The sequence below is a fragment of the Carcharhinus amblyrhynchos genome, chromosome 2 (assembly GCF_965287045.1).
Source record: "Carcharhinus amblyrhynchos chromosome 2, sCarAmb.v2.hapA, whole genome shotgun sequence".
Lineage (NCBI taxonomy): Eukaryota > Metazoa > Chordata > Chondrichthyes > Carcharhiniformes > Carcharhinidae > Carcharhinus > Carcharhinus amblyrhynchos.
In genome coordinates this window covers 29,510,425-29,536,393 of record NC_137325.1, presented here as the reverse complement: position 1 = coordinate 29,536,393, position 25,969 = coordinate 29,510,425, and the positions used below count along the sequence as shown (strand labels likewise).

Sequence of the window (25,969 nt, the reverse complement as noted above, 5' to 3'; positions counted from 1 at the left end):
TGATGGGTATAGAAGGATATGGGCCAAATGCTGGCAATAGGATTAGCTAAGGGGTTTGAAAAAAAAGGGTGGCATGGACAAGTTGGGCCAAAGGGCCTGTTTCTATGCTATAAACGTAGGTGGTCACCACCATCTCCTCGTGCGCTAATGGAAATAGGAACCAAATATTCCCCTTGACAGTGCTCTTCACATCCTGTGAAAGAATTGAAAAAGGTAAGTAGTGCAAGTCTCCTGAGTGCATCTCGCTCACTGGTAGTAATTTCTGAATATACGTGAGGATGATGTACCTCCAGGAAGTAGAGCCAGATCCTCAGTATAAACTCAGATGGGAGAGAAAAGCTGGAAGTGAAAAATTGGTGAATGAGTGTGGGAGGAAATGGAAACAATGGTTACGATATAGACAAAACATAGTTTGGCTGGAATTAATGGTATATATTGCAATGTAAAGCACACATAGAAATTTGCAAGTATGATATAGTTATTATGAAATGTGATGTAAAGAAGGGTGGGAACGGCATTTCTGGCTAATAGGATTTTCAGATAGATAACAATGCCGGGGTTAGAATTTTTTTAAGCAATTACAGCTGTATTATGTTGTAAGGCCATATTGGTTGAACTGACAATTGAAAAGGTGGAATCACACTGCTGGGAGTGTACTTAGGACCTGGAAAACAGTCACAGGGTGAGAGAAGAGTAGATATGTCAGAAAATATACAAGAAATGCAAAAACCAGTGCATTAATAGTAGATAGGTTCAACCATTCTTATATTAATCGGGATAGTATCAGTATAAAAGGGACAGGTAGTGGTCAATTCATATAATTTATTCAGGAGAACTCTTTTTAACTTAAGTGTAGCAAGCCCACAAGAGAAGGGGCAGCTCTGGACTTCGTTTTAGGGAATGAAGCTGGGCAGATGGCAGGGATGTCAGCGGGGGAGCAATTTGCTGATATCTGTTATCATTCAAAGAGACTTCGCTTAGTTATGGAAAACAGCAAAACTCTACCAGGAGTACAATTCTCATTGGACGAAAGGCCAATTTTTACTGAATTGAGATGTGATTTAGCAAAGTGGATTGGAAGCAGTGCCTGAAGCAAAATCCGTGTCATACTGGGAGATATTCGAGAAATATATATGCAAGAACTTGTTCAATGATGTTTCTACACTGTACACTCAGCGCTAGACCTCATTATAACCATGGTCCAAACATGAACAAAATAATTAAATTCCCAAGTTGAAGTGAGAATGACTACCCCTTGACAGCAAGGCATCATTTAACCAAGTGTGCCATCAAGGTGTTCAAACAAAATTGAAGTCATTGGGAATTGAGGGAAAACTCTTTGCAGGTTGGAGTCAGACCTAGCACAAATGAAGACGTTTGTTGTTGTTGGAGGCTAAACATTTCAATCCATGGCACTGCTGCAGAAGTTCCTCACAGTAGTGTCCTAGGCCTAACTATGCTAAGCTGCTTCACCAGTGACCTGATTATAAGATCAGAAATGGGAATTTTGGCTGATGATTGCACAGCATTTATGACTCCTCAGAAACTGAAGTAATCCATATAAACATGTAACAAGACCTGAACAATGTTCAGCCTTGAGCTGAAGTGGCAAATAACATTCACGCCATACAAGTGCTAGGCAGTGACCATCAGCAATAAGAGAGAATTTAGCCTTTTCACCTTGACTTTCATTGCTGAACATTCCCACAGTCAACATCTTGGGGTAATCATTAACCTGAAACTTAACTGTATTGGCCATGTAAGGACTATCACAATAACAGCAGGTAAGGGGCTGTGAATTTTGCAGTAAGTAGCTCACCACCTGACTCCCCAGTGCCTGTCCACCATCTTCAAGGCCCAAGTTAGGCATGTGATGGAATACTCTCCACTTGTCTTGATGAGTGCAATTCCAATAGCACTCAAGTTCTGGGGGCTTTCAAGCTGATGGTCCCACTCGGACCTCTCAGTAAACTTGGATTAATTGCTCCATACTAACCTCGTTATTTGCATAAATTTATTTAAGGTAACTTCCAGCAGGTATGTTGCAAGCTCCGGAGTGAGCCCTCAAATCAGCAGACATGTCAAATGCTTGTAGACCCTTGGCTTCTGGATCTTCCTCAAACCCTGTCCCCCTCGCCTGGTTCTGCCCACTGCCTGACTCCAGTGATCTCTGGCTCTGCTTATCCCATCTGGCTCAGCTCTTCTCATCTCTGGAAGCCCTTGCTCTGACCAACACTCCCCTGTTCCTTTGCAACCAGCACCCATGGCTTGGCTCACCACCACCCCCGTCCCCCATCCCCCAACCCACCCTGCCCCCAACCTTCATGCCCCAGCTACTGTCTGCTGCACTTCTGACTCCAGTACCCACTGTTCCTCCCCCCACCCCTCCTCCAGCAGCATGAAAAACTCAGTAAGTCTGTCAACATCTGTGAAGAGAGAAACAGCTAATGTTTCAAATCTGTATGACTTCTTTAGAGTGGGTGAAATTTTTACTGTGTGCAGTATGCTTTTTACTTCATTACATACTGTAACATAAACTACTTTTACTTGATTTACTTTGTCCTTGTGAAAAGTCTCTAATTATCTTAGAAACTCAAACCTTGAATGGTTGCATCCTACTTGGAAGTATTATCTTTTTATGCTTATTTTTGATGCATCCAAATGTAGCAAGAGGATTGAATATTTCTTTCACTCCCACATTCTGTCTCATAATCAAGTGCTCACAAATTACTTGTAATGCAAGACAGATGCAAATTAAAACTTCCTTACAATATCCCAGCATGAATGTGCTTGGCTATAGCCTAAGAAGAGCACACAGCCAGTCAGTTCGCATCAGTCAGCCTTATTGTCTAGATGCTACTGGATTCACAAATACCTTAGCTGCATTTTAATGTGGCAGGTAAAAAGTGCACAGAGTTTTTAATCAAAAAGAAGCCTGAATTTCCTCCTGTTAATAATTGATGTGTGCCATGTTGTGGTTTCTTAGAACATGATTGCCTTCAGTTACCAGATTGAGTGGTCATTCTTCTTGTGTATATTCAGTCAGAGAGAATTGGCTAAGCACATTGACCTTTGAGGTAGAGAGACATTCCAGTTGAGCTTACACTCATAACCATTCCAGCAGGGGCCATTGGTCAGTATCCAGAAGTGTCAAATCCTTGGTTGATTTTTCTTTTACTACCCCTTGTCTTAAGGTATTGAGTGCAACTAATGTGTCCTAAGCACTACACCAGAGCTCGCTGAAAAGATAAGTGGAATCAATTAGTTGGTTTAAATCCACTTCAGTTGAGGGCTAGAAAAGCTTTGAAGCGTTGGGTCAGCAATGGTTTTGATTTTGGTTGCTGCTATTTAAATTTTTCCTCAATTGTTGAGTTTAATGCAACAACTCGTGTGCTAAATCTGTCTTTTTGCTGCAATTTGCTACATCACCAACATAAGAATGAGGTTGGCAATTCATTCAGTACCTGCTCAGAACAGGATTAGGGTTATCCAAATTCATTTCAGAGAAGAAATGGGCACAAATACGCTGAGAATTCCAGGACTTGACATCAAAAAAATAGAAAGTTATTGCTCAACATCTAATTGAAAAACAATGCTGTGGATATTGGACATCTGCAATAAAAACAGAAAATGCTGGAAATACTTGGCAGCTTATGGAAAGAAACAAAGTTTTTTTTAACATTTTGGGTCTGTGCCTTTTCATCAGAACTGGAAAACTTTATACATGTAATAGGCTTTGAACATGTGGTGAGTGGGACAAGGACAAAAGGTAGCAATAGGGGGGAACTCATGAGAGATTACAGGTCCAAAAAGAATGGTGGTGGAGCAAGAAGCAAAAGATGTGCTTAGAGAGCAGGGAAGCTGCAGATTGAAAGCGAAAATTGAAAAAACCATAAGCAAAAAAAGGAACCAAATTTGGCAGCAAAATTATGGTCTCAAAACTGTTGAACTCGCTGTCGAGTCTGGAAGGCTGTAGAGTGCCTAATTGAAAGATGATGTGCTGCCCCTCAAGCTTATGTTGAGTTTCACTGCAATAGTGCAGTAGGCTGAGAACAGAGATAACAGCCTTGAGAGCATAGTGGAATATTAAAATGACAGAAGCTTGTCGTCATGCTTGCAGACTGAATGGCAGCATTCTGCAAAATGGTCACCCAAATTTGTTTTTAGTCTTCCCAATGTCCTCAAAGTCTAGCTGATTATGTGGCAGAAAAGTTTAACAATAAGCCTTTATACTTAACATTGTAAATCTGAATAATAAGTTCCTTCGTCCCGTCTGCTCCTGATCAGAAATTCCCTACAGGCACATTAATTACTAATGTACACACAAACTAGCAATTCAGTAATTTAAGTCTCAAAGGGGGTTAAAATACAAAGTCAATTAATTTATGAGTGCACACAACCTTTAGGGTGGAAAATATTTGCCTAGGTTACCATTGCAAAATTAATCAAAAATAACAGACTTTTAGCTTTGTAGTAAGGAAAACTTTGTGCTGTGTCTTGATTTATAATTGAAAAATATATTGTATTGAAAATTTTGTTTGGTAAAAAATGACATGTTTGTTTAGCAGAAACGATTAAGTTTGATTTGATTTATTATTGTCACACATATTCGTATATAATGAAAAGTGTTGATTCTTGCGGTCTACAGAGAAAGCATACTGTTCTTAGAGAAGGAAAGGAGAGAGTGCACAATGTAGTGTTACAGTCATAGCTTGGGTGCAGAGAAAGATCAACTTAGTGTGATGTCGATCCGTTCAAAAGTCTGACTGGCAGGAGGAAAGAAGCTGTTCTTGAGTCGGTTGGTACATGAGCTCAGACTTTTGTATCTTTTTCCCCAATGGAAGAAGGTGGAAGAGAGACTGTGCGGTGTGCATGGGGTTCTTAGTTATACTGGCTGTTTCTCTGAGGCAATAGGTTATGTAGACAGTGTCAGTGGATGGGAGGCTGGTTTGTGTGATGGATTGGGCTACATTCATGATCTTTTGTAGTTTCTTGTGGCCTTGGGCAGAGCAGGATTAAGTTTACTTTGTAATGGTAGTATGCATTTTTGGCCAGCAGTTTCACCTTCAGGTGTGGGAAGTTGCAGTGAATAAGGATTAAATCCAAGGGTCATTTGACCTTCTAGAAGCTGGTTATGAAACATTGTTGGAGCAGAGCAAGCAGCTCTCAAATCTATCTTGTATTCTTGGGCAAATATGTTTGAAATGGGAAGAGAATTTATGCAAGAAAGTAGAATAATTTTCAAATTAGTATTTGAATATGACCTTATTTCAAACTTTCAATTAATAAAGGTATCTACATCAATTAAGAATTGCACTGGGTACACTTCCTGTTTGCAGAACATTATCTCCTGTTATCACATTAGTTCCTTTGTCCATATTTATAATGGAAATTAGTTATATAAACTTGCCGTCCATAATTAATATAAGCTTGCTGAGAATAATCATGCATGCCTTAATGCTGGTGCAGTAGCATCTCAGTCTTGTATTTGCCACCCCACAATCTATGCTGCAAAAATACTCCTGTGTCCGATGAATTCTGCTTCCCTGTTTTTGCAAATTGTCCCAAGTTTGGTTGGTCAGAGGAAAGAAGAGAAAAGTTAAAGTTTTATTTATTAGCCACAAGTAAGGCTTACATTAACACTGCAATGAAGTTACTGTGAAATTTGCCTAGTCGCCACACCGTGGTGCCCATTCGGTTCAAAGCACCTAACCAGCATGTCTTTCAGACTGTGGGAGGAAACCCACGCAGACACAGGGAGAATGTGCAAACTCCACACAGACAGCGACCCAAGCCGGGAATCAAATGCAGATCCCTGGCGCTGTGAGGCAGCAGTGCTAATTACTGTGCCACCGTGAATTGGGAACAGGAAGAGATGAGGTGATTTAGAGGACCAGCAGAATCAAGTTGCTAAAGGGATCTATATCATTTGGTTCAGACCATTTCTTCAGATTGAGATGGGAAAAGTATGTAAGTAGAATGGTAGAGGCAGAATGATGTAGGGGACAAGGGAAGAGCAGAGGGGTCAACAGCGGGTGGGGATGGATTAGCTCTGAACTAAGACAAATTTTCCTCTTTAGTTAAGACATGATGTGCTGAAAAAATTCAGCAGATCTGGCAGAATCAGAGGAGAGAAAAACGGTGTTTACGTTTCAAGTTGAACATGACTCTTTTTTGGGGTTTTCCTTTGAAGGGGAGCAGTGGGCTGCATCAGGCCAAAGCCCAATTTCATCTCTTTGGTTGAAGTAAATTTCAATTCCATTAAGAGATGGTGCTAAGTTGTTGCCATATGAGATGATGGTGGCAGGGTAGGGGAAGCCCACTCTTTGGGTAGGGGAGATGGGTGAATGCTCATTGGTATTTTAATAGTCTTAAATTTATTTCAAGGTCTGATTTTGTGAGAATGGGTATGGGTGGTGGAAAATATGGCCTTTGTTTTGAGAGGACGTAAGAACATAAGAAATAGGAACAGGAGTAGGCCATCTAGCCCTTGGAGCCTGCTCCGCCATTCAGTAAGATCATGGCTGATCTGAAGTGGATCAGTTCCACTTTCCCGCTTTCTCCGCATAACCCTTAATTCCCTTGTCTGTCAAAAACCTATCTACCCGTGACTTAAATATATTTAATGAAGTAGCCTCCACCACTTCAACTGGCAGAGAATTCCAGAGATTCACCACCCTTTGAGTGAAGAATTTCCTCCTTAACTCCGTTCTAAACTGCCCCCCCTTGAGGCTGTGCCCTCTAGTCCTGCTGTCCTTTCTGAGTGGGAAGAATCTCTCCACCTCTACCCTATCCATCCCCTTCATTATCTCATACGTCTCTATAAGATCCCCCCTCATCCTTCTAAACTCCAACAAGTACAGACCCAGTCCATTTAGTTTCTCTTCATAGTCTAACCCCCTCACCTCTGGTATCAGCCTAGTGAACCTCCTCTGCACTCCCTCCAAGGCCAAAATATCCTTGCGCGTGTGGCGACCAAAACTGCACACAGTACCCCAGCTGTGGCCTCACCAGTGCCCTGTACAGTTGCAGCAAGACCTCCCTGCTTTTATATTCTATCCCCCTTGCTATAAAGGCCAACATTCCATTCGCCTTCTAGATCACCTGCTGCACCTGCAGACTGGGTTTTTGTGACTCATGCACAAGGACTCCCAGGTCCCTCTGCACCGTAGCACGCTGCAGCTTTTCGCCCTTTAAATAGTAATCCCTCCTGCTATTATTTCTGCCAAAGTGGATAACCTCACACTTGCTAACATTGTACTCCATCTGCCAGTTCCTCGTCCACTCGCTCAGCCTATCCAGATCCTTCTGCAGACTTTCCACACCCTCCGCACAATTTGCTTTTCCACTCATCTTCGTGTCATCAGCAAATTTCGTTACCCTCCACTCAGCCCCTTCCTCCAGATCATCTATTTAAATGGTAAATAGCTGAGACCCCAGCACCGATCTCTGCGGCACTCCACTAGTCACCAACCGCCAATCAGAATAGCACGCATTGATACCAACTCTCTGCCTCCTATTAAATAACCAATCCTCTATCCATGCTAACACCTTACCCCCAACTCCATGCCCCCTAACCTTCTGAAGCAACCTTTTGTGCGGCACCTTATCAAATGCCTTTTGAAAATCGAGAAACACCACATCCACCGGTTCCTCTCTGTCTACCGCACTAGTCACATCTTCATAGAAATCCAATAAATTCGTCAAACACGACTTCCCCCTAACGAATCCGTGCTGCGTCTGCTCTATCAAACCATTTTTTTCTAGGTGCCTCACTATTTCTTCTTTGATGGATTCAAACATTTTTCCAACTACAGACGTTAAACTAACCGGCCTATAATTCCCTGCCTTTTGCCTACTTCCTTTTTTAAAAAGCGGCGTAACATTAGCCATTTTCCAATCTTCCGGCACTTCTCCGGAATCCAGCGAAGTTTGGTAAATAATCACTAAGGCATCTGCTATCACCTCTGCCATTTCCTTCAGGACCCTGGGATGCATTCCATCCAGTCCTAGGGACTTGACCACCATCAGTCCCGTTAGTCTATCAAGCACTACCTCTCTAGTGACAGTAATCGCATTCAGGCCAACTCCTACCATCCTTCTATCTTTAATATCCGGCAAACTATTCGCGTCCTCCTCCGTGAAGACCAAGGCAAAAAACTTATTTAAGGCCTCTGCCATTTCCTCATCTCCCACCACTAAATCCCCCCTCTCATCCTCTAAGGGTCCAACATTCACTCTAGCCAGCCTCCTCTTTTTTATATATTTGTAAAAACTCTTACTGTCCTTTTTTATATTTAGTGCTAGTTTAGCTTCATAGCCTATCCTTCCTTTCTTTATCAACTTCTTAGTCATTCTTTGTTGATTTTTAAACCTCTCCCAATCTTCTACTCGCCCACTACTTTTAGCCACTCTAAATGCATCAGCTTTTAATTTAATACTCTCCTTTATTTCCTTCGATAACCACAGCTGGTTATCCCTTCTCCTACATTCCTTCTTTACCATTGGAATATATTTCTGCTGAGTGCTGAAAAAGATCTCCTTAAAGATCCTCCACTGTTCCTCAGCAGTCCAACCAACCAATCTGCTCCCCCAATCTACATTTGCCAATTCCTCTCTCATCCTATCGTACTCCCCTCTGTTCAAACAGAGGATACAGGTTTGGGACCCTATTTTCTCATCCTCCATCTGCATCAAAAACTCAACCATACAATGATCGCTCGTCCCAAGAGGATCCCTCACAACAAGATCCCTAATTCTTCCTGCCTCGTTACACAACACCAGATCTAAGATAGCTCGCTCTCTCGTTGGTTCCGTCACACACTGTTCAAGGAAACTATCCCGACAGCATTTCAAGAACTCTTCCTCAAGCCCACCGCGTCTGACTTGGGTCAACCAATCAATATGCAGATTGAAATCCGTATGGAAGGTTAGATTTGTTCTCACTCCGAATTGTAGCACTGCAGCCTTCAGTAAGTTAGTTCTGTCCTAAGTATTGTCTAGTCTCCCTTCAATGGAGATGGTGGTTGCATTGATGGTGACTGAGGGGATGAATGGAGTTAATAGCCAAATTCCTGTTCAGTGGGGTTTCTGTTCCTTAAAGGAGAGATTTGAACTTTTTCAAGGGTGGTTTAGACCCCAATTTTGACTCGCCCTCATTGTGAGTGGTGGGGTAATACTAATTTTCTTGCTGTTCCATGAGTAGAAGTTGTTCGCAGTATTAATTCAATTAGCTCAATTAGAAGGAGATTGCTGAGTGGACTACTGCATGGTGGGAACTGGGAGAAATATCTGCTTGTGCATGGAAGGTAGGGGAAGGTGCCCTGACTTCAGCTTAGTGAGACAGTATAATGTTACTTTCAACTCATTCATGGTATATTTTTGTCATGTTTGAGAATTAATAGCATTTTTTAAACTGAAAGTTTTGGAAACTTCAGATGTTTCCATCTTATAAGTATAGGATCTTATAAGTATAAGTTTAGTCACGTTTTTCTGTATTTGTCATATTTGCAATTTATGATCTAAATGTAAAGTCCCAACGAGCTTCTACTCGTAAGTATGCAGATCTCACCTCTATATGAAGGTGGCAAATTTAAAATTGATTAGAGATTATCTTCCATTTTTTTTGTTGCTGTTGTTGAGCACAGCAGGTTTAAAGAATCAGATGAGGTCATACAATTACATTTTTCTAATTACTTGAATTACAAAATCCTGAGGAGGACACCATTCAGCCATTCAAGTCTGCACTGACTCTTTGACAGATCATCCCCCCTCAGCCCTATCCCCATAACCCCCTTAACCTACACATCTTGGGACGCTAAGGGGCAATTTAGCATGGCCAATCCACCAAACCTGCATATCTTTGGACTGTGGGAGAAAACCTGAGCACCAGGAGGAAATCCTGCAGACACGGGGGGAATATGCAAACTTCACACAGTCACCCAAGGCTGGAATTGAACCCGGGTCCCTGGCAATGTGAGGCAGCAGTTCTACCTACCGTGCCATCCCAAGCTCCAGATCATGACTATGACTCTCTTAACAGGCATTGAATATTTTCAAGAGCCAACAGATTGGTACATCCTTCTACTTCATGCAGTACAACATTAGTGGCTTGATTTGATTTATTGTCACATGTATTAATGTAATGAAAAGTATTGTTTCTTTCATGCTATACAAAGCATACCATTAGTTGTTGTTCGTCCATCGTCGTCGATGAGGACCTCGACACTATTAGTTATTATGAAGCTGGATGCGGTGTGTCCGAATATGACTGATCAGGCCAATTCGGGCATGGAATGTCCTGCACACATTGGACAGATTTGTGTAGGCGCTGTAGTTGTTGCACTGGTAGTTCTGGACTTGATGCGAAGATGCCGGCGTTGGATTGTGGTAAACACAGTAAGAAGTCTCACAACACCAGGTTAAAGTCCAACAGGTTTACTTGGTAGCAAATGCCACTAGCTTTTGGGGCTCTGCCCCTTCGTCAGATGAGTGGGGACTTCTGATCACAAACAGAGCATATTAAGGCACACACTCGGTTTACAGAATACTGATTAGAATGTGAGTCTTTATAGCTATTCAAATCTTAAAGGTGCAGACAATGTGAGTGGAGACAATATTAAGTATAGGTTAAAGAGATGTGTGTTGTCTCCAGACAGGACAATAAGTGAGATGTTGCATGCCCAGGCAAGTCATGGGGGTTACAAACAGTGTGACATGAACCCAAGATCCCAGTTGAGGCCATCCTCAGCAGTGTCTCAACCATCATCAGCGGTCATGAGCATTCGGCCTCTGATCTTCAGGTAAACATTCTCCAAGGTGGCCTTCACGACATACGACAGCGCAGAGTTGCTGAGCAGAAACTGATAGCCAAGTTCCGCACACATGAGGATGGCCTCAACTAGGATCATGGGTTCATGTCACACTATTTATAACTCCCATGACTTGCTTGGGCTTGCAACGTTTCACTTACTGTCTTGTCTGGAGACAATACACATCTCTTTATCCTATGCTTAATGCTATCTCCACTCACATTGTCTGCATCTTTAAGACTTGAATAGCTGTAAAGACTCACATTCTAATCAGTATTCTGTAAACTGAGTGTGTGGCCTTATTATGCTCTGTTTGTGATCAGAACTCCCCACTCACCTGACGAACGGGCAGAGCCCCGAAAGCTAGTAGTGTTTGCTACCAAATAAACCTGCTGGACTTTAACCTGGTTTTGTGCGACTTCTTACTGGATTCTGTACTTGCACAGCTCCTGCTTAAGTTGTGCTTCAGCAATGCACCTTGCTTCGTAAGCTTGACAGCTCTTGTGGATGAGGCAGAGCCAGGTAGGGCGGTTTTGTGCCAGCTTTTCCCAGGTGGTCATGTCTATGTCAAGCGACTTCAGGGAGACCTTGAGCGTGTCTTTGTAATGTTTTTTCTGCCCTCCATGCAAGTGTCTTTCAGCAGAAAGTTCCCCAAAAAGGAGCTGCTTGGGTAAGTGCTCACTGGCATATGGATGACGTGACCTGCCCACTGGGTTTGCGTGCTCATCAGCAATGTGTGGACTGATGGTAGCCTTGCTCTAAAGAGAACTTCAGTGTCTGGTACTAGGTTGCAGGGAAGAATCTTAAAAGTTAATGATTGTATTTCAATCTGTACACTGAAGTGATGAATGGAATGCTTGTTGACATCACCTACTGCCAAAATCAAGACCTCCCAATGAGGATCGGAAGCAACATATTTTTTCTTTGAATCAACAATATGGCATCTCAAAAGAACACCAACAACTGTATTATTTTCTTATACCGGCTATGCTTCATATGTACAAGAATGAAAATGTCGGTTGTGACATTTTTGTGTTGTTGATTTAGAGTAAATAGTTATTGGAAATGACTGTTACAAATAAAACATTTAGCAGACAAACTTCATCCCATCACTTTGCATTGGGTTAAAATTCAGGCCATAGATCTGATAGAAGAGTGTCGTAAGACACTGCAACACTCTTCCCACAGTCCTTTCCTATTTTTGTAACTTAATGTTGGCTTCTGGGTCCTTTTGTTTTATAATAGTAAATGAGTTACATAAGGGATAATCTTGGAACACTGAATCTTGAGGGATTCAGACAGATATACATCTAGATTCATACATAACATCTGCTTCAAGCAACTTATAACAGCTGATCTGTGTTAACTAAAATATAAAATTGAGTATGTAAGTCATATTATCCCTTGCCGGCGCTGCCGTTCCTTCCATAGCAGAGCTCACCGCACCCACTCACCTCCCTCACCCTCAGCAAGCACAGGCAGGCAATATGCTCGCGGCCAAGAAGGTGAAAAAGCCATTGGGGGTCCATCAACTCCAGGCTCCAGCTGATTATGAAAAGTGACAAATATGCGCTGGACTACAAGCAGACTTTGAAAATGATTTGTCAAGGCAAAACCAAGTTGGTTATTCTTGCCAACAACTGCCCAGCCTTGAGGAAATCTGAGATTGTGTACTATGCTGTGTTAGCAAAAACTGATATGCGTCACTACAGTGGCAACAGCATTGAACTAGGTATAGTTTGTGGTAAATACTACAGAGTGTGCACACTGGCTATCATTGATCCTGGCGATTCTGACGTCATCAGAAGCATGCCACAGCAAATCAGTGAGAAGTAAACTCGGCAAGGACACTGAAATATTTTCCAAATAAAATTATTCTATAAAAAGAAAAAAAAAGTTTTTTTTTGTTTTTATTCTAATGCAATCAAGTCAAGTCCAATTCAGAGTCAAGTTGAGACATTCACGACCCAAGCTGTCAAGACAGAGGTCTCACCTCCTGTCTTGGGCGTGATCTACATGATCCAAGCTGATTGGAGTAGGCATAGCTCCTCCTTCAAGGCTTGATCTCATTTGCATCTTAGCCAAAAGGCCGAGATGCCATTTTAAAAAAATTGCTTCAAATGAAGCTAAAATGTAACCCAGTGACTTCAACCAAGTACAGCATGTCAATACTATACTTGATCTGAGCCAAAAGGCCGAGAAGCGATCATACAAGTTATTCTGTGTGTCTAGACATAAAATTTTGTCAATGATGTGTCCAAAGACTTTTTTGTTTTTGAAGCAGCACTTAATATGCTGTTCCCTGGTATTTGAAACATTGATAATTTAGTGGCAACATTTTCTGTAGAATCCAGATGTTGTCATTTTTTTAACTAGAAAATAACAGTTCATATGAACAACTAATCTTAAGCAAAAATCAGGAAGTAATAACCTCATTAGAATTTTACTTTTCTGGAGTCCCTATATCAGTGATTCACCACATGTGACGATTGCAAGTTAGTTTCTAAATTTAATCTATTACAACAAAATACTTCAAAAGTAAGTACTTCATTTGCTGCAGAGCGCTTTGGACATCCTGAGCGGTGAAAGCTACTGTTTAAATACATGTATATTTGTTTGTATCTGTTTATTTCTTCGTGGTTTTAGTGATTTTCGTTGCATTTTGCTTGTTTATTTGAAGTGAAAATTGTACCTTGTACGAAAAAGATGTCTGCTGTGCTCTTCTGTCATTTAAAGATGCAGATCTGCACATTCATTGATATTCCTCCCATATTTCTTATGGGAGAGAGAGGAAACTGCAGGAAGCGAGTTGATAGCATTGAACAATCATAACGTGCTATCAAAACAGTTAAATCTTTCATTGTTGTGCTCTACTTTCCAACATATTCCTTGTACAGCTTCAGATAAATAGAAGTTTTTTTTTCTGCAAGGGCAGCCCTAGTTCAAATAAATTTGCTTTTAATTATGTCAGCTGGGTGCACAAATCATCATTGGTGGAGTAAAGCAGCCTCTATTAATAACATTGAATTATTTTTATTGCGTGCATATTGGGTAATCAGAAGCTAAGTTTGCAGCACACAGGTCCAGGTCCATATTTGTGGACAGGATTTCAATTCAGCGAAGGTAACAGTGTTGAGGCACAAACTTTGTAGTACAGAAGGGAATAAGAACATAAGAACATAAGAAATAGGAGCAGGAGTAGGCCATCTGGCCCTTCGAGCCTGATACAGTATTTTGACTGATTTATACATATGGTTATCAATTTCACTTGATTTAGTGTAGACTAAAACCTGTTTGAATTATCTACTTGAACAGCCTAAATTGCATGAAACTAAAAAGTGACTAGTTAATAGTTTTTGAAATATTTCCGTAGCAATTAATTCAAGTTTGGAATGAATTAGCATTGCTAGTTCTGTAAGCTCTTTAGTGATATGTTGCAGATAAATCTGGTTTCCTTGACTTGAGATACTAGTATAAGGTGGAGTGATGTACACCCCAGGTACTTCCGGTAAGGGTTGGTCCTCCAGTTACAGGCACCTCAGCAGCCACTGTTCCCACCTGTTACACTGGGAAAGAAGCCTGTTCCAGAGGCAACTGAGAGAATAAGTGCTTTGAACAGCAGTCTCTCAGTAGCCACGGCTGGAAAATTTCAGTTTCACTGAAGAAGCTCATCCCTTAGTGCATTTAGCTCAGTGACAAGTTGCCAATAGGGTGGGAAAAAGATGCCCAGGCTGGGCAATGAAGAATTCGGATAAAAATGCTCTTAATTGGCTTCTTAACTGATACAATTACTTACCTGACAGATTCAAGGACGTTTTCTGCTCAATTTCAATCTGCCTGCAAAAACCTGAGATATTTGTATCTCATGGTGTTGTGATCCCCGCTCAGTGTCAAGTCCCAGGGTTTTAACCTCCCATATGCATGAAATGTTGCTCCCCTCTCCCTCCCACCATGAATGGTCATCGATCTGAAATTTTAGGTTTGTTTCCCTCCATAGATGCTGCTAACCTGCTGAGATTTTTGTGCATTTTCTTATTTTTCTTACTTTTTATTCCCATAGCCTGCTTGCTGCACTTGTCCAGTGTGTTGGAAAAATACTTGGATATAGTGAGTAATGATAACTGTAGAAATCAAGTCCAGCCGCTTGGTTCTCAAACTTGCAAAGCTGATTTCATTGGGTGTTTTCTCCCCGCTTGATTTTAGTCTTGGAACACTAATGCTGTCCTTTGGAACATGAAGTTTTAGGACTCAATTCTCTGACCTCTTTAGATGGCTGGCGGGAATCCTGATGCCCCAGTGAACGGGGTGTCAGCCAGATGTGGTGGCAACCTGATAATTAAGCAAACCCACTAATTTGGCTGTCATTAGCAGGTTTGATAGTAGCCAATTCACCAACTTCTCACCATTCGTGCTGGATCCCAGGGGTCCAGCATGCCCTGTCTCTGAAGAGCACAACCACCCCTCAAAAAGAGGGACATTCTCCTCCTACTGCCACTCAAATCACACACCACCCTGCCCCGCCCTCCTCGACTTGCCTCCCTTTCTCTTCTGACCCAACCACAGCCTCCCTCCCACCTTGGACTGCACAAACCGCCTCTCACCCCTCAGACTCCAAACTCAGCCTTTCTTTAGGCCAGATGCCTTGGCAGTACCAACAGTGAACTACCCCTGGTACAGGCACCTTGGGCCCTGAGATGCCTTGAGGAAGTAGATTCAGTGGCCTTTTGTCCCTCTGCTGCTGCTAGGCTGCAGAGGAAGGGCCCCTCAGATCCTGGGGGTTGGGTGAGCTCAGGGGTTGATGTCGCCACTCTCTACTAGAATGCAGGTATTGTGGCTGGACTGCTCCCTCTCACCCTGGCAGACTTGAAAATTGTAGTCATGATGTAGCGATGCCGGTGTTGGACTGGGGTAAACACAGTAAGAAGCCTCACAACACCAGGTTAGAGCCCAACCAGTTTATTTGATAGTAATCTCACAAGCTTCGGAAATGGTGTTCCTTCGTCAGGTGTGTGGAAGGAGAACCTTCCATGCACCTGACAAAGGAATGCCGTTTCCGAAAGTTTGTGAGATTACGATCAAATAAACTGGTTGGACTGTAACCTGGTGTTGTGAGACTTCTTATCAGACTTGAAGATCACCACTAGTGTGGTGATTTGAGGCGGCCTTTGAGTGCTGCAAGGATTTAGAAGCAAACCAGCTAACTGGTTGGGATGACAGGTGGGAATGCAGATATTGATCACATTTTTGAACAAAGATTTTCCTTTTTTCCTGTCAGAAGCTGCAGGTGAGAGCAGACCTTTTTGAAGTCCTCTGACAGAAAGGAGATGTCAGTTTTACCTGGAAGGGTGGGGGTTCCATTCTGCACAAATGTGCACGCAGCTTCAATGTATGACAGTATCTTTGATTTGAAGTTTCTCAGGCTTCCTAGGCAGTTGAATTCTTAGAAGCTCTCTCCATTCTAATGGAACACTTTGATCTCTAACAAATTCAATGTGCAGTGCTTTGAAAAAGATTCCATTGACAGCTGAATGGATTTCTGTTATCCTCAAGCCATCTGTATTTTTTTCCATTTCCCTTGACGCTTGATTGAATTTCAGTTACCCCGTTGGCCCTGATGTAATATTGACAGTGTCTAAGTTTGTGACAGCCTCTGATTTCTTCAGAACGATAGTGGTTGCAATGTGGGTGAGGGGTTGGTGGTATCCCCTGGTCAGTGGTTGAGCACCATTTCATTTTTTGGGTGGAAGGGCACCTGTCTCTGAGTGCGGAAATTAGGCTGTCCATTAAAAATGGTGGCCTGATCTCTGAACAGCAGGACTGACAGGCAGTTTTGTTGAAATGAGCTCATCTGCATCTTTCAGGTAGGTGAACCCCACCTGAAAGATGCTGCCAACACCAGTGGGAAACACTCTGTTTCCCACCGGCATGGGCATTTAGCCTCAAAATGGGATAATCGTGCCTGTGGCCTTTCTCTTTGTCTATTCTCTTGGCATGTTCACCCAAAAGGAGTTCCTCCATTCAGTCAACATATCTGGTTGATCTGAAATCAGGTGCTTTCATGGAGGTTCAGATTTGTATAGTTGGTATAAGAAGGGCATTTTCAGAAACCAGGTTACCTAAGTAGCCATTTAAGCTGGAGAAATGTTACTACCTTGTGGCACATGCCAGAAAAGGAGGGAGCAAGCATATGAAGTGAAAGAAGGGATAAAATTTGGCAAAATGAAATAAATACAGCATTAAGCAAAGGCATCACTTTCCATCTGAGCAAGGTTTTGTTCCCAAGAGCCATCTGCTCTCCGTATTCCTGACCCTGATTAGAATGAGGTAAGGACAGCTGTATCACAGACTGATACCAACAATTGAAATTTCTAGAATAGTGGGGGTTACCATGGCAGTGGTATAGACGATAAGTGAAGGGGTCAGCTGAGATCAATTGGGTTAAGATAGCAAAGATTGCAACAGAATCTAGAGTGTAAATGTCACTTCTCTATGCAGAATCTGCTCTGTGTTTTTCGATTTTTCCTCAACAACTTTTTTCTTTGTATTCCAGTCAACATTCAATGAATATTAATGAGCTTTTCTGGTATTGAAATGTAAGTAAGGATGCATGTTTCAGCTCCCTTCTGTAGAATGCCAGATACAAATCTATTCTTCGGATATAGAATGTACACTGAAAGCCATGAAAGCTGCATCAGTATTGGAAAACTTTTTTTTAAATCAGTTGTACAGGGCATTGGTGACACCACATCTTGAATATTGTGTGTAGTTTTGGTCTCCTTATTTAAACAAGGGTGCAAATGTGTTGAAGGCGGTTCAGAGGAGGTTTACCAGATTAATACTCGGAGTGAGCAGGTTGTTTAATGAGTTTTAAAGTTTATTAGTTTATTATTAAACTTTAATCTGTAAAAATGAGAGATTGCCCTTTTAGGATACAGATGAAAAGAATTGTTTAAAATTTATTTATTTATTAGTCACAAGTAAGGCTTACTTTAACACTGCAGTGAAGTTACTGTGAAATTTCCCTGGTTGCCACACTCTGGTATCTATTTGGGTCAATGCACCTAACCAGCACGTCTTTCAGAATGTGGGAGGAAACTGGAGCACCCGGAGGAAACCCACACAGACACGGGGAAAACATGCAAACTCCGTACAGACAGTGACCCGAGCTGGGAATTGGACCCGGACCCTGGTGCTGTGAGGCAGCAGTGCTAACCACTGTGCTACTGTGCTGTCCTTCTCACAGAGATGTGCAACTTTAGAACTCTAAAGCAGGAGATGATGGTGGTGGTGGGGAGGGGAGTATTATTGAATAGGAGTTCTTTAAAACAGTTTCTGTTCTGTTTATATTAAAATTGAACATTATTTAAGATTTTGGAAATCCCTCCTTCAATTATTCAATGTATTTTATTCAGATGTTTATTTAACTGATAATGTTGGAACGGGAGCCCAGATAAAATCTCTTTCTGACATTCAAGTGAAAGCATATTATAGTTTTCATTTTGTCATAATCTGGTATACTATTGATATCTATTTTGATTTAAAATGTTTGTTTACAAAGGGAACAATCAGAAATGGGGGATGAATACCTTAATCCTGACATGATGCTGGTAATGCAAATCCATCTCAAGTTTTATTATGACCAAAATACAGAGTGAATGTCAGTATTGAGAAGAATTTGTGCAGCCAGCTCTAACCCTGGAATGGTAACAAGAGTACTTTTAATGTACACTAGATTTTATGTGTAATCAAACTGAATACTGCAGAGATGAGATATCTGTGAATAGAATAACTTGAATGATGGCTGAGAAACTGTTGGTTTGATAGGCTGGCACATGATTGGTGTGTTTTACAAAGGGTTATCCAAATTTTGTGAAATGCTGTGTTGGTGGGGGGGAGGGGTCATATGAATCCTTACTTTTGGCACCATGTGCGTAAATTGGAGTTATAAACCAATACAAATGCTGCTGGGCATGGCTATTAGAAATACTGCTAAAGTCTTAGTGCTAAGGATTTCCTTTGGTTTATTTTTTGAAGAGATGCTGAAACTCTTCTGTTTCACCTGACTATTTGCTTCATAATTTTTTTTATTGGAGTTATTTACACATGAATTCAAGGAGTAATTAATTGTAGTCCATAATCTAACTATCCTGCAGATCAGCTGGAAGTGTGTGTCTTTATATGCCCTGTTTGTGATCAGAACTCCCCACTCACCTGACAAAGGGGCAGAGCCCCGAAAGCTAGTGGCTTTTGCTACCAAATAAACCTGTTGGACTTTAATCTGGTGAGACTTCTTATTGTGATCAGTTGGAAGGACATGAGATACTGAGTCAATTGAGAACTGTACCACACAGTGTTTGGGGGAACTGGGTCAGACTGCAGCTGGTCAGGACTATGCAGCTGCAGTTTCAGCTGAACTGATTTAAAATGGGTGGCCCTGGCATGATGGTGGAAAGGCTGATCAACAAAATATTGTTGTGAATTAAAAAAAAGATTGTAGAGTTTATTGTTAGCGAGAAATATATCTGAATTGCACCTGAATATTCAGGAGATTAAATTCTTTTAAGTTAATCTGTGTTCTGAACACTGGAGTTCTGTGAGGATGTGTCTAGGGCGGTGGATAGAGGAGAGCTGGTGGATGTGGTCTTTCTTGATTTTCAGAAGGCGTTTGACAAGGTACCTCACAAGAGGTTATTGCAGAAGGTCAGGGGACATGGAGTTGGGGGTAGGGTGTTAGCGTGGATAGAGGATTGGTTGTCAAATAGGAGGCAGAGAGTGGGGGTCAATGGGTGCTACTCGGATTGGCGGATGGTGACTAGTGGAGTGCCCCAGGGGTCAGTGCTGGGGCCTCAGCTATTTACCATTTATATAGATGATCTGGAGGAGGGAACCGAGTGTAGGGTGTCGAAATTTGCTGATGACACCAAGATTGGTGGAAAGGCAAATTGTGCGGAGGGTGTGGAGAGTCTGCAGAAGGATCTAGATAGGCTGGGCGAATGGGCCAGGAACTGGCAAATGGAATTTAAAGTTGGCAAGTGCGAGGTGGTCCACTTTGGTAGGAAGGATTATTACTTACGTGGCGAAAAACTGCAGCAGGCGACGGTGCAGAGGGACCTCGGGGTCCTTGTGCATGAGTCGCAAAAACCCAGCTTGCAGGTGCAGCAGGTGGTCAGGAAGGCAAATGGGATGCTGGCCTTCATAGTGAGGGGGATTGAATATAAAAGTAGGGAGGTCTTGCTGCAGCTGTATAGGGCATTGGTGAGGCCGCAGCTGGAGTACTGTGTGCAGTTTTGGGCGTCGCACTTATGCAAGGATATTTTGGCCTTGGAGGGAGTGCAGAGGAGGTTTACTAGGCTGATGCCAGAGTTGAGGGGGTTGAGCTATGAGGAGAGGCTGAATAAACTAGGCTTGTACTCGTTAGAGTTTAGAAGAATGAGGGGAGATCTCATTGAGACGTATAAGATGATGAATGGGATGGATAGGATAGAGGTGGAGAGACTCTTCCCGCTCAGAAAGGATAGTAGGACTAGGGGGCACAGCTTCAAGATAAAGGGGGGGCTGTTTAGAATGGAGTTGAGGAGGAACTTCTTCACTCAAAGGGTGGTGAATCTCTGGAATTCTCTGTCCGTTGAAGTGGTGGAGGCTACCTCGCTAAATATTTTTAAGACGCGGGTTGATGGGTTTTTGATAAGAGAGGGGATTAAGGGTTATGGGGAGAGGGCGGGAATGTGGAACTGAGCCACGACAGATCAGCCATGATCTTATTGAATGGCGGGGCAGGCTCGAAGGGCTAGATGGCCTACTCCTGCTCCTATTTCTTATGTTCTTATGTCTCAAAGATCCCAGGACCTAGTAATTCACCAACCTATATGTAGCACTTTTAATGTAAGTGTTCTGTGGTGCTTCATGGGAACATTACAAGGCAACATTAGACATTACCACAAAACACAATAGGACGTTTGGCTGAAAACTTTGTCAAATATACTATTTTTAGGAGAATGGATGGTGAAAACTGCATCAATGAAATCCAAATTCCTTGAATGTCAACCTTGTGACAATCATTTGAACCCAGAAATATATTGTAATTTTAATCACATTTTGCATATTTTGTAATATTTCTGTATTTTACTATTGAGTCCATTGGGCATTGTTGTGCTGTATTGTAGTGCAGGTTTAACAAAGCTAATGCTCGTTCTAAATTACAATGATAGCCAACTAATTAGTAACTAAAGCTCTGGTGAAAAATAACTGTCAGAGACAAAATTCATGGTTTATTAAAAAAAACTCTGGTGGAAACCTGACCGAATGTGTAATTTGGTCAAGCGTGCTGGTGATGTCCAAAAGAAGTAATCTATCTCAATACGCGTTTGGATTATTACCATAACTTTCTTACATCATTTCTGATGTATTTGATGAATCAAATTGAAAGTTGAACCAGTCAATGAAGTATATTTGGCAATCTGAATCACAAAAGGGCTGACTGATCTCAGTCTTTTTGCAGTACACTTTACCCAACATAGCATGGCTATTTCAACAGTACATGGAACAACCTACCAATATTATTTATGGCTAATTGGATTTAGCCTGGATTGCCTTAGCTAGATGTTAATATTTCTGCAATGCTAAATTCAGCGTGGATTCACAATAAAAAGCCAGTAGTCTGGGACTAACCTCTAAGGGACTGAATTGAAGTGTCAGCTAACCCTTCGAAGGAATGATCGTCATGTACAATTTCAAACATTTCAGTTGTTGTGAGAAGATTGCACCTTGTAACACCTGATGATCCAGGTATTATTCTATTCAGTTCAATTTTGCACACTAAGGAATTTAGCTAAGCAAACACTGGGGAGCCTCACACTCGCACATCAAAAAGCATTCACTTCAGCATAGAAACTGATTGACTCCTCAGTGGACTAAGCTCTCTTTTTTTCATCAATTTAAGAAGTATGTATTTTCAGATGGAAGTTTATGTATGAAATAGAGCCTAAGTGTTTCAATTCATTTGTCATTCCTTTACTCTCTCGTAAGAATGAAAATACTGTGGCTTAGGCTGCAATATTGGACTCTAGTGGTGTGAGGTGTAGGCATGTTCTATTTATATTACAGAATCTTATCGTGCAGGAAGAGGCCATTTGGTCCATCAAGTCTTCACCAATCACAATCCCACCCAGACCCTATCCCTCTAACCCCATATATTTACCCTAGCTAGTCCCGCTGACACTAAGGGGCAATTTAGCATGGCAGTCCACCTAACCTGCACACCTTTGGACTGTGGGAGGAAACCAGAGCACCCGGAGGAAATCTATGCAGACACAGGGAGATTGTGCAGACTCCACACAGGCAGTGACTCATACTGGGAATCGAACCCAGGTCCCTGGCGCTGTGATGTGACAATGCTAACCACTTGTTAATGGCTATTCTATGCAGTATAATTAGAAGTACCCGATATCTCTTTTGTTAATTTTCTTGTAAGTACCAAAATACAAATAAGAGAAATTGGAGTAAAGATTATTCCACCTGTTTTTGCATACACTGCATTCCCACAGCGAGCTTGTTTTAAAAAAAATTGATTCGAAGATCACAGAATCGCTACAGTGAAGACTATTTGGCCCATTGTGTCTGTACCAGCTCCCCAAATGAGCATCATGACTTAGTGCCATTTCCCAGCCTTTTCCCCATAATCCTGTTCAAATAACCATCGGATGTCCTCTTGAATGCTTCGATAGAACCTGCCTCCACCATACTTCCAGGCAACGCATTCCAGACCTGAGCCACTCGCTGTGTGAAAAAGTTTTTCCTTGCATCACATTTTGAAAACCGCTTTAAGTCTATGCCCTCTTGTTCTTGATCCTTTTATAAGCAGGAATGGTTTCTCCCTATCCACGGTGGTTAGCACTGCTGACTCTCAGCGCCACGAACCCTGGTTCAATTCCTGGCTCGGGTCATTGTCTGTGCAGAGACTGCACATTCTTCCTGTGTCTGCATGGGTTTCCTCCGGTTGCTCTGGTTTCCATGCTGGTTAGGTGCATTGGTCACACAGTGTACCCAAACAGGTGCCAGAGTATGGCAACTAAGAGATTTTCACAGTAACCTCATTGCAATGTTAATGTAAGACTACATGTGACAACAATACTTGAACCAAACATCTATTGTGTCCAGACCCTTAATGATTTAAAACATATCTATCAAACTGCCTCTTAACAACCTTCTCTCCAAGGAGAATAGTCCCAACCTCTCCAATCTATCCTCATCAGGAGTTTCTCATCCCTGGAGCAATTCTTGTTTTCTTTCTTTTCTGCACTTTCTCCAATATATTCGCATCATTCTGAGAGTGTGGCGCTAAAAACAGTACACAATATTCCAGCTGAGGTCCAACTAGTTTCTTCTACAAATTCAGCCCAACCTCCTTGCTGTTATGCTCTTTGTCCCTATTAATAAAGTCCAGAATACTATATACTTTATTAACTGCACACCAAGATCTAGATCATTAATATCTATCAGGAAAAGAAAGGGTCCCAATTCTGATCCTGGGGAACTCCACTGCTAACCTTACTCCTTCAAGAAAAGTATCCATTGAGGCAGCACAATGTTGGCACTACTGCCTCACAGTGCCAGGAACCCAGATTTAATTCAGGCCTGTCTGTGTGGAGTTTGCACTATCTACCCGTGTCTGTGTGGATTTCGCAGTATCTACCCGTGTCTGTGTGGATTTCTTCCGGATGTTTCAGTTTCCCCCCACTGTCTAAAGATGTGCCAGTTAGGTTGTTTCGCCGTGATAAATTGCCACTTAGTGACAGGAGGATTTGGAGGGCAAATACTTGGGGTTACAGGGATAGGGCCTCGGTAGGATTGTTGTCGGTGCAGGCTTGATGGGCTGAGGGGCATTCTGCACTCTAGATTCTATGATTCCATGACTTTCTACTTCTCATTATTCAACCAATTATCCATCCACATTGCTACTGTCCTTATTATTCCATGAGCTATAACTTTTCTCACTAGTCTGTTGGTTGGCACTATATCGAATGCCTTTTGAAAGTCCATGTACACCACATCAACATTATTACCCTCATTAACATAATTACCCTCATTAACCCTTTTTGCTACCTCCTCAAAAAATTCCAGCAAGTTAGACAAACTTGATTTCCCTTTTAGAAATCCATGTTGGCTGTTCCTAATCAACCCATATTCTTCCTGGTGACTACTAATTCTAACCCAAGTTTTTTTCTAGAAGCTTGCCCACCACTGGTATTAAACTGACTAGTATGTAATAGCTGGGATATTCTTACAACTGTTTTTGAACAAGGGCATAACATTTGTAATTCGCCAATCTTATGGTACCTCACCTGAGTCAAGAGGAAACTGGAAGGTTATTAAAGTTTATTTATTATCACAAGTAGGCTTACATCAACACTGCAATGAAATTACTGTGAAAATCCCCGCATTGCCACACCCCGGCATCTGTTCAGCTACACTGAGGGAGAATTTACCATGGCCAATGCACCTAACCAGCACATCTTTGGACTATGGGAGGAAACTGGAGCACCTGAAGGAAACCCATGCAGACATGGGGAGAATGTGCAAACTCCACACTGACAATGATTGAAGCCAGGAATCGAACTTGGGTCCTTGGAGCTGTGAGGCTACAATGCTAACCACTGTGCCACCGTGCTGCCGTACGGCCAGCATCCTTGCAATTTTCATTCTTATTTCCTTCAATATCCTTGAATGATCTCCTCTGACCCCAGTTCCTTGGTACTTAAAAGTTGTCAACAATCTATTCAACACTTCCTCCTTATCAATTTTGAACCCTTCTAGGAACATAGTTTCATCATTTCTTGCCATGATAGGGGTAGCAACTACATCCTCCATAAGAATGGATGCGAAGCATTCATTTAATACCTCAGCCATGCCCCCAACCTCCATGTATAATTTCCCTTTTAGGCACCTCCTTTATAACTGAGCCTCTCATGGTACCCCAAATCTGACTGACTGCACTCCTCTGAGGAACCATTTTCCAAAACTGAAAAATGCTTTTGGAATGGAACCCCAGAGCACTCCTGCACTACTTGCCTAGTTCTCTTGGACTGCCTGGTTTGATTTGATTTGATTTATTATTGTCACACATATTGACATACAGTGAAAAGATGGTCACCCATTCTCTCTCTGCCTCTAGATCTTTAAGCTGCATTGTGACCACCTTTCTGGAGGTGCTATATATACAACCCTCAGCCTCACTGGTTTGCCACAGTGACTCCAGCTGCTGCTTGTGCTCTAAAACCCGGAGCTCAGGTTTTTACAGCTGGCAGCACTTGTGGTCATCATGGATATCTAAGTGGCAACCATGACTTTGCCCATGTTACAAGACATGTATTCCTGCCATGTCCTTACTTCTCTTACATTAACTTTATTTATTTAACTTGTATTTATTTTACTATATTGACCTTAACTTTCTCTTATTTCAGGCACTGGTTTTTCTCACACTGTCCCTACATAATCACTTACCAGTCAATCAACTTAGTAGTTTCCTGTGATGTCATGGTAGCCTTTCCTCTTTATTTTCCCCACTGCTGCATTACAGCAGCTGAAATCCTCATCAAATAACTAGCCTCTTTTCCTACAGCAGGATAAAACTACCCCCTGAAGACCCAGAAACCAGAAAGTAAAAAGTATGAGCGCCTCCCACCCTTTGCACCGAGTTCCCAAATATACTTACTCGGACTCTATATCACTCAGGCCAAAATCTCCCTCTGTGATTGTGCACTTCTGATGTCTGAATTCAACTGTAAATCGTTACAAAGCACCCACAGATTATTTGGTCAATCTAACATTGCTGTAAGGGACCTTTTCTTGCCATGTTTCCTTCAATGGTGACTATACTCCAGAAGTAATTAATTGGATGTCAAACATTGTGAGACATTCTGAGACTGTGAAAAGTATGATATAAATGCAGGCCTTTTTGTTTACTTATTTATTCCAAATATGTGTCCACTTTATTTTTCACATCAGCATAACTTTCAAAAATAAATTGTTTGTTGTCAAGTATTGTACCATGTTCACACACAGATGCATACACTTGGAATATGGAATCAAAAACACCATCAGTACTATTGCAGTAATTACTTCTGGTAACCACATACCATGAGCACCATCTTCTTATCCTG

At 41.9% G+C, this 25,969-nt stretch overlaps 1 protein-coding gene, 1 non-coding gene and 1 pseudogene across 2 annotated transcripts in view; 2 read left to right on the top strand and 1 right to left on the bottom strand.

The window, feature by feature from the left end:
* Positions 1–25,969, top strand: part of cdkal1 (CDK5 regulatory subunit associated protein 1-like 1) — a 658,662-nt gene that overhangs the window by 274,746 nt on the left and 357,947 nt on the right.
* On the top strand, positions 12,299–12,701 carry LOC145360464 (large ribosomal subunit protein eL30 pseudogene; annotated as a pseudogene).
* On the bottom strand, positions 12,819–13,018 carry LOC145362337 (U2 spliceosomal RNA). The gene has a single exon (XR_013889978.1). It is a non-coding gene; the product is annotated as a U2 spliceosomal RNA (small nuclear RNA).